A 14,346-nucleotide genomic window follows, 5' to 3' on the forward strand; every position below is an offset into this window, starting at 1 on the left:
CCGAGCAACCGTGTCATCGGTCTCGGTTAGGCTTCGATTTTCGCGCAGCCGGAACAAGAGCGGCCGATTCCGCGAGCGGAATACAACCGCGGATTCCTCGTCCTCCCACAGGCTTTATTGCGCGTGAAATTGCCGGAGCCGATCATCGCGGAGAGCGCCGAGCAGCCCGCGAACACGCGTCTTCTCTACGCTGCGCGCGCCCGGCCCGCCGGGTAATTAACTCGTAATTATGATAATCGGCCACCGAGAATGCCGAGCGTTTCTTCCTCGTTCCAACCGGATCGCTGATTGCGCACGACTCGCGCCGATCCTTCACGATCCGCCGAATTAATCGCTCGAGACCGCTCGGGTTCTGTCGATTCCGTTTTGCTACCGGCAACTTCGCTTGAAGAGCAATTTGAAGACACAGCGGACTGAGCAGGTCTCATTTTCGTCGATGGTTTTATTTTAAATACTCTCTAATGACAGAGGCTTTTGACTCCTCTAAATCAGACATTTAAACTGTAGGTGACTTTCTTGCCTCGCTTGTTTCGATGCGCTTCCAATTCGTTTTGTAACCCTTGATTGCTCACAAAACAATTCGAAATAGACAGAATCACTGTGGTCTCCAGTCTTCGTGTTTCTAATAAGAAAATTCACCAAAAAATGATAAGATCTAAAATAAACCCAAACATCATCTCCTACAAATTCTTCCAGTTTTCCAAGGTCTGAGACAGCTTCCTACCTTCTGACAGTGGAAATGTTCAACTGTATGCGTTCCTAATAAAAGAGTCGACGTCAAGAAAAATTGATGAGGATCCATCGTGAACCTAGAGTCATCGACCTCTACAACTTCATCTAGCTTCCTCGAGCTCTTCAGCTTCCAACTGCCAAATCCTCGATTAATCGGCCTAACAAGAGTCGATAGTATGTCCACTAGGTTACACTCGGAAAGAAAACTACAGAAATGATCTCTCGAATCGTCTCTTCCCTTACTACGAACACTTGTCGCAATCAGGATCGCTCTGGAGCTTAGAGGAACCAGTGCCTCGGCTCCGGGAATCACGGTTAGAACACGGCAGTCCCAAAGGAGGATAGGTCTCTATCCCCGGTCTCCGATATGTCAGCGATTCGGCTCGACAAGCGTAATCCCCGAGCCCGCTCCCGAGGAAATCAGTTGTCGCGCGATCGACGATTTAGCGACAAAGGGCCGCGGCGACGCAACCACCGACTATCTCCAAAGTTGCCGGGGTTGGTTTCAACGGAGAGGCCCGAACGACCGCTTTGTTTCTCTCTCTCTTCCTCCGTCTGTCTGTCCGTGTGCCCCCCAAAGTGAGAAAGAGAGACAGAGACAGGGAGAGAGGTGCGAGTCTGCCAGAAGTCCTTTGATCCTCGGCATTCGGTGTCGGTAAACAGGAACTCCGCTGGTGAACGCAGCCACCGGGCTTTAATACCTCATGCAAATTTCAGGAAAAGGGCACCCCGCGCACAGACACACACACACACACACACACATGGGGCCACGTTCTATGTATACCGGAGCACCCCATGCGACTCATCCTTCTCGCTTTCCTTCGCCTCATACTCCTCGAGCCCCGTGATAGCCCGCTATATTGCTTTTCGAACAAATCGTTATCCGGTTTCCGTACGCTTTACCCTTCTCCTCGCTTTCTGTCTCTTTCGCTCCGCAAATCTCAAATTTGTCCTCCCTCCCTGACTTCGGCTACTACAGACAGAGACCATGCTTTCTTTACCAGCTCTTTGCCGAAGAACTTCCTTGTCATTCGGAACGTTGAACTAAGGAGAAAGTCGCAAACCCCTTTTTTAATAAAACTTTCTCTTAACCCTCCGTGGACAACCAGAATCGTTCATGTCCGGAGCCGAAATTTCACTCTCGAATTTCTTCCCTTTCTGCTTTAAACAATTGAGGTTCCAGCGATCAGATGTCACAATAGGTACTTAAATACGTACTCTAGAACTTTTATGATTTGTTTAAGCCCTAGAACAGTAAAGAAATTAGTCAACATAAAAGTATGCAGACGTCGTCGATAAAATGCCACTATGCCTTTAGAGGCATAAGTAGACTGCGGATTTTGATGCACAATCAAAATTGTCTCGATCGATCGCAAGACGTGCGAATCAAATTTTCCTCCTTTCTTCGATCGCTTCAAGACCTTAAAAATTACAGGTATCGTCTGATTCTTCTAATTTTTATACTGCAGTGATTCCTCTATATATGTCGTCAAGGCCTGGATGATAAACGTCGCGGAATTATCCCCACGTAGCTCGAGATATCATAGGTCATCGAACACATCTTAAGACTCACCTTGGGGTGTCCACCGTGAAAATAAAAGTTCCACCACATAATGTCCCCCTCGGTGCTGAACAACTTTCATCTGAAACATTTTTGCGTATAATCAATATTTTTGGAGATATTGGTCAGTAACGCTTTCTAATTTCCACCCTGTATTTCAAATTTCTCTCGCTCATTTTTCTCATAAATGCATAAAATCCCCGGTCTAGACACGAGCTCTCGCCTTTTGTCCTCGCGTCCTCAATACCTTTCGAATTGGTGTTCGAATCACCGCCGACGCGTCGCGTCGCGAGCATAATCTCTGGACGAGGAGCGAAACGTCGGGGCCCGGCATTCCTCGGGCCCCGTCACCGACTTCGCGGCTATAATTTGCATCGGTAAGTCTCGTCTGGCCCGAGACAATTAACCAGCCTCGTCGGAAGCGAGATCCTGGTGTCTCGGTACGAGGATCGGGCGTGTTCTCTCGCGACGACACCTCTTCGGCGAGTCAATCTCGCGAGGTTGACGAGCAGCGTCGAACCCGTAATTCACCGGGAATAAATTCGCTCCGGAGGCCGGGACCAGGGCGGATGGGACCCCCGCGTGCCCCGAAAGAGAGGAATAAAAAGGGGGACAGACGGAACGACAGAGGACAGAAACGCTCGGTCGCACCTACGTACGCTCTCGATCTAGCATTGCGCCGCGGAGCATTGTATGTATATCGAGCGGTGTAAAACGCGCGGGCCAACAGCAAACTGCGGAGGAAAGGGGGCCAGGAAGATCGCCGGGGACAAGGGGCCCACGGGGGACGGTCACGAGGTACCTAAAAGAACATTCCTGCCGACGGAGGGCAACCGGGAACAAGGGTTCTTTCGGGGACGAAAGCCTGTACCGCGCTCGAAACAAATTTCTTTCTTCGGCCGACCCTCGAAGTCTGTACTTCTTTGACCGGCTCGAGGGAAGACACATTTTAGGCTCCACGAGAAGATGAAGTCTTAAATCTGGCCCAGGAGAAATTATAAATCTGCACGGGAAGGAAGAGAGAGAGAGAGAGATCGTGAGAGGAAAAATTTGTAGCTTGAAAGAAACAAGCTCGTGTTTTGAACTCTTTAGAGAGCGGATTTTGATTATTAGACAGATTTATACAATATTATACAATCTAATTAACACATTTTATATCGTACTTTGTCTGGATTCGTTCATTTTCTTACGACATTCGGTTCTTCCACAATTGTTTCAAATGTACTGTTTGCCAAACATTTTTCTGTCCGCAAACTCATTTCTGAACTTCGACTTGTGGAATTCCTCCTCCTGGTATAGTGTTTCTCCTTCCCAACGTAATGTTTATATGCTGCCTCTTCTTCCCAGTATACTGTCTCTTGTTCCCAAAAAATTCTCTGCATGTATATGCATCTACATTTCAAATCTTAAAGAACTAAATTCAAAGTGGAGGCAATAAAATAATTTATTACTGGAACTTCAAGCCCTCCTTTCAAACCTTCCCTTGGCCAACTACTCTTCCTGGTAAAGAAGAACTACCAATCTCTACCAACTACCTACCTCTGTTCTCAAAAATTTTCCAGTGTATGCATCTGACTTTCAAATTTTAAGGAACTAAATTGAAAGTGATGGGAATAAAATAATTTATTACTGAAATTTCAAGCCCCCCTTTCAAACTTTCCCTTGGCCAACTACCCTTCCCGATAAACCATCGCTGTTCTCAAAAATTGTTCAGTATATGCATCTAACTTTCAAATTTTAAGGAACTAAATTGAAAGTGATGGGAATAAAATAATTTATTACTGAAATTTCAAGCCCTCCGTTCAAACTTTCCCTTGGCCAGCTACCCTCCCTGGTAAACCATCTCTGTTCTCAAAAATTTTCCAGTCTAACTCTCAAATCTTAAAGAGCTAACTTGAAAGTGATGGGAATAAAATAATTTATTACTGAAATTTCAAGCCCTCTTTCAAAACTTTCCCTTGGCCAACCCTTCCTGGTGTCCCAAACAATTCCCCAGTGTGCTCGCGCGCCTCGAATTTCTCAATCTGGCAGAATCAAACAAGAAACAAGGAGAGCTATCCAAAAACTGAAGATTTGAACGCCGCATCTCTTCAGCATCCTTCGCGGAACAACAACGATGATTTCACGCAGAACCGCGGCTTGATACGGGTTCGCCGATCGTTGAAAATTCGACAAGGTGTCCCCATCTGTAGAACAGGAGAATTTTGCAGACGAGGCGCAGGCCACTCGCAGCTTCCGGGGTTTCGAGGTTTGGGAAGTGTCGATCGGGGGCGGGCTCGATGGCCGGCTATGTATTTGTCTACGCACTCATGCCCCAAAGCCGTTCGTTCCGACCAACGAACCGCATAATCCTTGACGAGAGAACCTCGTCAATCACGGTCGCGATGCGCCAGGCTAGACGAATCGATACGAATTTATCCGCGAGCCCGGTTGTACCCGCGGACCCGCTTTCATCGTTGATTCGCTCTCTCGTCCGGATCACGAAGTCGATGAATCGAGAGCACGCTTCTCGACATCGAGAGCCGCTCTTGTGTTCGAAAACCGACTGTCCGACCGACCGCGACCGGTCCGTTCCCACGATTTCGCGTTCCGAAACGGAACACCCGAAAAAACCAGCAAAAATATACAAACGCGTCGCGTCCGCTTCGCTAGCTCTCGCTCGTTCTGTTCACGGAAGCTCGAGCTTGTCGCGCTTTCGTGCGATGACAGGGGGTAGCAGGATCGTTGGAAATTATGGCATTCAACGTCACGGTCTCCCCCGCTCCGTGGAACCAACTGTTCTGGAAGAGGAAGACTAATATATTGTGAATTTGATGCATTTATGACAAATCTGAGTAAGTGCGATTTGACACAGTAGACAAATTAATAGAATTTAAGAACGTTAACCTATGAGGCTCAGTTTATTGAGATTGTAAAAAGAAGAATTAAGCTTCTATTTGGCTCCTGTTCTTTGTAATCGAATAATGTCTGTCCTGCATAAAGATGCACAGTGCTCAAAATTTTATTCGAGGCTAGGGAGTCAGAATTTTGATAGTTTACCTGAGAATTTACATATTTATTCAGATTCCTTTAAAATTGCGTAACCCTTTCCAAAGAAGATACTAATCTTTGGTAAATTCTTTGGAAAATCAAGCATTCGAGTGCACTTTTAAGGTTCCAATAATAATAAAAAAAAGCTGATCATTTGACAAGCTTAGTGTTAAGTAGAAATTCTATAGGGTCATGTATCGCTTTAGAAAAAGACAACATTTTATTGCGACTTTCCATGTTTCTTACGACCTGCTCGAATAACGACATTTTCTTTAGCCACTTCTCTTAAGCGCATTTTTAGAGTTTCAATAATTGCGGAATAAAAAGTCGTTTGGAAGGTTTATTAATCGGAAGCATACCAGGACAGTTTCAGTGATTTTCGGCGTCGCATGGTGCCCAGGGCTACCAGACCGTACGACACGGAGAAAAACGCGATTCTCGGTGAAAATCCGTGGAAAATCGTTCCGGCGGCCGTAGGAGGCCACTGCCGGTGGCACCGTGGTCCGAATCACGGTCGGAGGTGGTCCGTGGGACCAAGGTGTGTACCAGGAGGGCACCGAAGGCCGTTGGAGGAAGCATGGAGTCGCCGGTTGGGCTTGGGTATCTTTTTTGCGCCGCGAAATGGCCCGGAGAATGTCATCCAATGAGGGTGAAGTAAAGGGAAAACAAGTAAAATAATGATAAAAGGCGGAGCCCGGGCCGTGATTTGATTGGTCGAGATATCGCCGGCGTTCGAGTCAACCCGCGAAGAAGAGGGGGTTGTCCTCTCCTTTCTCTCTCCTCGTCTTTCTCTACTGGCGCGGCCGGGCTCCTCTCTCTCTCTCCCTCTCCTCCCTCTCTGACTCTCTCTCTCTCTCTCTTTCTCTCTGTCACTGGGTCTCTCTTTTTCTCGCTCCTCTCCGCAGCTTCGTCACGCTGTTCCCTCTCGATCCTTCTATCGCCTCCTTTCTTGTCTGCCTCGTTCCACCCGCAACGTACGCGACCTCTCACACACTCATGCCACATCGACTTACTTTATGCTCTCTTTCTCTTTCCCTCTTCGATTCTCCATCACTCTCTGTCCCTCGCTGCCTCCCTTTCTCTCTCTCTCTCTCTCTCTTTCTCTCTCCCCGTCTCTCCAAGCGGGTCCATACTCCGCGATCGTGTCCTGACTGTGGCAGAACCATCGGTTCTGCCTCCTTCTCCCTCCTCCGACCACCTCCACGATTCTTCGCTCTCGTTTTCTTCTTCTTCTTCTTCTTCAGCGTCTTCTTCGTCTTCGTCGTCGCCGCCGTCTTCGCCGCTACGCGTTTGCTCGCGAGAAGTCGAGTACACTCGACGTCGTATAAATAGGTGCGACGACTGTCCATGAGATCCCCGTGAAATATAGATTTCCAGGAGAACGGAGGAAAGCTCGGGGAATCTGGATCTCGACGCGGCGAACGACTTCCTCCCTTATCTCTCTGTTTTTATCCTGTTTTATGTAGCTTTTTGATTTAATCGCGCCTCCGGCTGAGCTGTCTGTCAGCTGGCTGAGAAATCTCGCCGGAAAAAATGATTGGTCGCAGTATATCGTGTGACCCAAGCATTAGAAGCACAGAGTGTAGCTACGTTATGGCGGTCCACCATTTCGGGAGGGGTGCAGACGTTTCCCTTTGAAGATAGCAAGTAACTACGTTGTTTTACTAGGTTTTTATAATACCTGGACAGCGTTCAAATTAGCTCTGAATGCTATCCTTTTTGTTTCACTAAGCATTTCACTATAAGGATAAACCCTCTTTTTTTAGGGTAAGGGACCATTTTGAGAAATTCATTCTTTCTCTAAACATTCGCAGTTTCTTTGACGCCCACGATGGAGCTCTTGTCCACCCTTCATACATGTTTTCACTTCGATCAAATTTAATGCACACAAATCACAAACAAATTTTTCCATTCTTGAGGATAGATCTAAGAATTCTGGGAAAAGTCTGCGGGGAGGGCTAGAAAATTATTTTTACAGAAAAACAAACGCGCATCTTGTAGCATAAACCCATTTGCAACCCATATCAAATATTACTTGTGTACAATTAAAAATTGTATAATTCTTATACATTGAACGAATGAAACGATTTTAATAGTAACAATTTTCCAGTTTGCTAGACAGGAACCTCTCGTTAACAAACAATTGTAAACGCATCTCGTCCAAACAATACCAAACAATTATACAAGCATTTCGTTCGATCAGAGTACCAAACAATTGTAAAAGCATCTCATTCGCTGAATGCACCAAACAATTGTAAAGGCATCGTATTCGATCACTGTACCAAGCAAGCCTCAAATTGTCTTTAATAACAGAGGAGAATACGAGCTTCAACTTATCCGCCAGATCAGTCAGGATTCTTAGGGTAGCAACCCCTAATCGGAACCAAAGTCGGCCAAAAGTCGAAATCGTATCTGGTCGAATGAAAGAGTGGCGGCTGGTCGCGGAACCATATGCGATTGGCACGGGTCAAAGGGGATGATTAGCGTAGCGAAAATTTCACCCGGGCGTCACGTGTTCGTGCGTAGAGAGGGGGAGAGAAAGAGAGAGAGAGAGAGAGAGGGGGTTGATTTCCGCGGGCGGAAAAGTATATTGACTCGTGATACGCCATCTGTGCGGAGGCGGCACCCTCCCCTGGCATTATTGGCGAAATTAATAAGCCCCGGAGATCTCTCGTGGTGGCTTTCGGGAACGGGAAGCGGTTAATTCTGGCTTTGCTTCGCGGGCCCCGATGTTGGCGGATTAGAAACCTTTCCGAACCGAACGGAAATTGTTTGCTCGACGAGAATAACTGCTGGATAGGGTGGTCAGGGATCCAATCGCTTCCGAAAATAACTGTCCAACACTGTTACATCAGCTATTGTGTAGATTACTTACATGCAATTTCAATCCACGTGTAATAGAAAAACAATTTTTCATTTCAAAAATAACGTGTGAAATACAGCCGAGCTTGTTTATCTTAGGACTGAATACTTCGAAGATGATCGTCCTTAAGCAATTTCCCATTAGTATGGACAATATAAATACAGTGAATTCTCGATATATGTCAACAACACGGGTCTTGCCAGCGACATATATTGTCCAGGAGGCCGAGGCCCCTCACGGGGTATACCCGGCGGTAGGGGGGATAGTTCTGCGACGTTTATCATCCAGGCCTTGGCGACATATATAGAGAAACCACTGTAGCGTAAAATTCAAGCCAAATCGCAGTACAGTATTTCCTCCATAGCGTCGCATTTCTACCAATACCTCTTCTCTCCGTAACACCGTCGACTCGATGGCCAATAGAAAACAGCTCGATAGCATCGCGCATTCAACCGCGCGACGCAAAAGGGGGAAGCATTGCAGAAAACGATGCAGTCATTTTTTCAGGTTCCTCTGGCAAATCTCAGAGGTATTAAAAAAAAAAACGATGCACGTTCATAGATCGATTCGCTCGACGATAAATCTAGTCGAGTAGTGGATGGACTCTATAAACCGTTCTGCCGTCACGGTAATTGCACCGCGTAATCTAACGAGGCTGGGAAGATCGCTATAGCGAACACGTGTAGCCGTGGATTTTTTCTGTTTTGTGCAAGGAGGCCGGCAAAAACCTCGAGATCTAAACGAGAACAAGGGAACACGCTCGCGGGGGGATATAGAACCGCGATAAATCACCCGGGAAACGACAAATTACCGGCGGCAATTAATCGGCGAGCCTTCCCCGCGACGCTTATTTGGAGAACTCGTCCTGCTTAATGCGCTGTAATGAGTATTCGAGATTACGGCAATCGAATTCATCGGGGCGACGAGCAAGTAATTTATGACCGGTGCTTCTTTAGGATCGCGGCGAGTCTGCGATCGCCTGGGCGACAGTTAACTAACGCCAGGCTCGAACACTGTCATAGTAGAGTTTTCAGTTCGTCGAACGATTCTGGAGAATCTGATTGATCGTTGCGAACAACCGAAATTTTTAATTGGTATCTAGTTTGGTTACGATCTTCATTTCGATTCCTGTATCGGTTCCGTAATCATCACTGTTCAAAGAGCGTGATCAACGCGTTTACTTTAACGCAATAATTGTTGGACTGCGGATTTCATGCGTTTAGAACAAAAATCGGTAGCCGAAACAGAAAACAGTGAGGACGTAGGAAGAATTTAATATGCTTTCGATATAAGACGACGAAGTTTTTTCCGCAATAAGAAAATTTCTATGCACTTTTCTTCATTTGAACTGGTCCGCTTGACATCGCTTATAGAAAGAGAGGTTATGTCATTTTCCATCCTTTTCCAACGAAAGATAAGTGGGATCCATAAACTCTCAGCTCACTCAAGAACAATGTCAAGTCGAATAGGTACCCTTATCTTCAATACGTTGGAAGCCGTCCCGAGCCATCGTCTTATATCGAAAGAAAACTCTATCGTATCATTATCGACGTATTCAAATTGGGAGTCGAAATCAATTTTGATTTAACTCATGTTCCTTACAATCCAGCCATTATTAAAGCATGTCATTGTATTCCAGCTAGCGGCTGTTAGCGACGATTTTGACAAGGGAAAAAGAAGACCGCAGAAACGGATCTCAGATCCATTAAATGTTTAAAAAATGAAGACTTGTTTTGGAGAACAACAGAAGACAGCAATCCTAGATTATGGTACAACTGGTATTACAACTCATACTGCAACTAGTATCACAACTAGTGTTACAACAATTACTCTAGTGTTACACCAAGTAGCATTGCGTACACCAGATGGTGTCAGCAAACCTGACTGTGCAAAAGTCACGTGACTACCCTTGGCCCTTAAGACTATTGTCACTTAGCACTACCAACAATCGTTATCATAAGGGACCGCATAAGCGAGCCAGATATCCGCAGGCATGATCGCACAGTCTACCGATATTTCCGCCTGCGTTCTTTCGGCCGCGTGCGTGCACGCGCGTTTAGAAGCGGAGGGCGAAGGGCGTAGGGCGCGGAACCGAAAATTAACGCCACCGCGAATCAAGACGACAATGTGATTCATCAGTTAAATCCGCGTGCATAATCCTTTACACAGCGTCCGATCCCCGTCCACTAACGTGCCGACGGCCGAGAGACGAGGGATAGAGAAGAGCGAGACGAGCGAAGATGGCTAGAGAGAGAGAGATAGAGCAGAGAAACGGGGTTGACGATGGTGGTTGGTTCTGTCAGCAGGGACTACGAATTATAATCACAGTTGTGGTTCATGCGGCCAGGGGGTGGGTGGACGGAGGTGGACGATAGAGGCGGAGGCCGTTGGAGGATGAGGATGACGACGACGACGACGCTCGTCCGCTCGAGGGGATGGAAAAGGGTGTATTTACCCAGCAACGGAATACACCGGCGCCACCGAGGATGGACCTAGATGGAAATCTGCGGCATTCAGAGGCACTGGCCAAGAAAATTGGCTGACAACATTTCGCGCCGGTCGTCGAATTGCCGATCCCACCCCACTCCCCCCCCCCCCCCCCCGGAACAGGACAACCCCCCAGACCGATCTCGACAGAAGGCATCCACGATATTTACGCCCGGCGAACCACCGACCACACGAGACGCTTCTAATCGCGCTAACCGCCCTTTGTTCTCCTTTCACGATCCACGATCCACCTTCCTGCAAAATACGTTTCAATATTCCGGGCCGTGCCTCCCGTGATTAGACTCGGCGATACTCATGCTAATTCTCCGCAATTATTTTATAAGCGCCGCCGGGACGAGACGCGATTTTCTTGTTTGACAGGGAAACACTTCCGAGCAGAGAGGATACAGATAATGTATACGTTTCTTTGAGGTTTGCGGATTTATTAGACCGCGAATTTTATGTATAGTGTCTTTGACGCTGGGAATCTTGGCGGTGTTTTAGAAATGTCTTCCGTAATTGGTTCTTCTTCGCAGCATGATGGAAGTACTAATGGGGAGAAGCAGCTTGAATGCTGTTTGAAGCTTCGACAATTGGCTGTCCACAAACACCTGAAACATTAACACAAAATTACGGTATATACCCGAATGGTTGACATTTATCGCAGTGATTCTGTTAAACTTTTGAATTCAGATGTTGATTAAATTCCGTTTATACGACTGTGTCGTAACTAAAATTTTATGACAAGATTCTGTCAGCCAATTGTGCCTGCATATTATTAGTATAAACTGCATCGTGTTTGATCGTGGCAGAATTGTTGAGGCGTCAATTTTATTTACATCATGTTTCCCTAAATGTTCATATTTGAAAGGTCTGTTAAAAGGTTGATCTACATCAAAAGTATTAATAGAAAGGAACGCATTAGTCAAAGACGTGTCCCGTGACTTATATTTTATTGAAACGATTTCGTATTAAAATGGAAAATATAATGAAATATACAGGGCGTCCCGAAAGGTATTGAGAAACCTGAGACCCCTTCCCTCCTGATTTCTGAGATGATTCTAAGCACCATTTTCTTTTTCCATTTCGCGATGGAGAGTGATTTAATTATATAATTAAATATAATGAAATAAATTCGTATTGAAATACATATAAATATATATGTATTTTATTTATTGTATATAAATATATTAAAGTACATATAAATCTAGAATTAGAAATATTTGAATTAATAAAACAAACAGCATAGGAAAAATTGAAGTTCATATTCTCTAGATCTCTCAAAGCGTATGACTAAAGAAAAGACACAACGAAAGGCGAACGTGCAAATAAATGTGCCTGTGTATGATCAAGAAAGGGACCTAAAATGTGGTCGCTAACGACCTCGATGTTAATGCGACCTTCAAAAATTAACAACGTTGTAAGAAAAAAAAAAAGAAAGAGACCTGCTAGTGCCGAAATGGGAAGATAGAGACATAGTACACAGTGAGCGTCGCAACGGTCGCGTTTATTCCAGCGAAAGGCTGGGAGGCGTTTCCGACGAGAGAAGCCCTAATGACCGCCTCGTGCCGGCAACCGCCGAATCCCGGCCAAATAAATCCGACTTGATTGAATCATTGTTAAGCGAAACCGCGTTAAATACCCGTGAAATTAACTCGGACGATCCGTGCGAGCGGGAACAACGCTAGAACGATCGCTCGCGCTCGTGCTCGTGCGAGCGCGTTCTCTCTTCGGCACGCGATCGCTGATTGGCTCGAGGGTATCGCCTTTAAAGTGCCATTTAGAGGGCCTCGTTCGTCGTGTCGGAACCATTGATTAATGACGTGTGTCCGTGATCGGGGCCCGTCCTTCCCCGCAGCTACCATTCCACGGAAAAAGAAGTCCTCGAAATCTGAGCTGCCCTTCCGCTTCCATTCCGCTTCGATTCCGCTTCCATTCTGCTCGAAATTCCACCCTGTGTCTCTCAAAGATGGACCTTTGAATTATTTTTGTCAGTGAAAATTAATTTCTGTGCTGAGGTGCTCAGTGCACCACTTAATTAGGATCTATAAGGTGCAAGAAAATTAGGGGACTTGCAAGGAACACTGTTCAATGAGCTGCCCTTCCGCTTCCATTCCGCCTCGATTCCGCTTCCATTCTGCCCAAAATTCCATCCTGTGTCTCTCAAAGATGGGCCATTCAATTATTTTTGTCAGTGAAAATTAAAGGGAAAATTAGAGGGACTTGCAGGGAACACTGTTCGATTGATTCATATTGTGTTTGTATGGCAACTGTTTGTCCGACACAAATTACTAAACTTGAAAATCAATTTTTACTCTATTAGGTCAACCAAATGAAGCGTCATTTTAAAAGGGTGAATTGAGATTATAAGGATGCATTTCTGGAGGATAATTCAATATTTCTTTGCTTATTATGGGAGAAGTTGCCACAAATATAAATAAATTTGTCCTTGCGACGGCAAAGGCAAACTATGAGAAAGGATCTCCAAAGCATCGTATACATATAACAGATAGTTCGTTTCGCATTCGAGCTTCTCATTCCTGTTATAAATATGAATAAAATGCAACTAATTCTATAGCACACTTTAGCGCACAAATTGCTAGACGAACAGACCACGAAGCTAAAAATTGCCTAAGACGGGGACAAACACAAAGAAGAGGGTAGTCACGTTAAAGGACGCAAAATGAGATGGAAGCTTGCAGTGACACCTTAACGCACCAGTTACTGGATAAAACGACGAGACAGCAGAAAAAAACCGACTAAAATCAAAGATAAACACAAAAATGAGAGTGGTCACGTTAAAGGACGCGAAATGAGATGGAAGCTTGCAGTGACACCTTAACGCACCAGTTACTATGGTAGGTAAAACGACGAGACAGCCAAAAATCGACTAAAAACAAAGATGAACAGAAAATTGACGAAAATAGTCGCGCGTCAGAGGATGCGAAATCGCAATGTTGCTCGAGGCAGCCATTGAGGGTTAACGCCTCGGTAAACAGCCCTGACATAAATATCGCTCGATGAAGCGCGAGGGAGAACGAGAGAGATGGAGAGAGAGAGAGAGAGAGAGAGAGAGAGAGAGAGAGAGAGAGAGAGATGGGGCCGCGTTTACCGAGGTGGCAAAGCAGCAGCGCAAACCTGTCGCATCGCGTCCTTTTCATTTCTCCGAGCAATTCCATCTCGTGGACAACACAGGCCCGTTTGCCAGGACTCCTGAAATCCGTGGGCGGACATTAGGGTGATGGCGCGGACATATGGGAGCGCCATGTGGTCACACCACACCGCTCTGTGTGTATCGTTTTCGACGGAACCGAGAGAACCCCCTTGGATTGCGAAAGGAGACCGCAAAAGAGGTGACGAGGGGGCTTCGGAAGAGACCGCAGATACGGACCCGACCCGACCCGGCCCGGCCCGGCCCGATCCGATCCGATCCCGACGCTAAACGCTCGCCGCAATTTGTAGCAATTTGTTAAGTAGCCGGCCGGAACATTACCTATATTGCGTTTACTCCCCTTCACCGGAAGATATACGGGGGACCACCGGCAGATTTATCGTTCCCGCGGACGGGATGGATCGGAGGAGAGTGGCCACGCAACCTCGGGTCACGATCAATTCCTGAGAGGCGATAAACGTCCCGCGAACGTCCTCACGAATTACCAAAGACAACTCACCC

The sequence above is a fragment of the Halictus rubicundus genome, chromosome 2 (assembly GCF_050948215.1).
Source record: "Halictus rubicundus isolate RS-2024b chromosome 2, iyHalRubi1_principal, whole genome shotgun sequence".
NCBI lineage: Eukaryota > Metazoa > Arthropoda > Insecta > Hymenoptera > Halictidae > Halictus > Halictus rubicundus.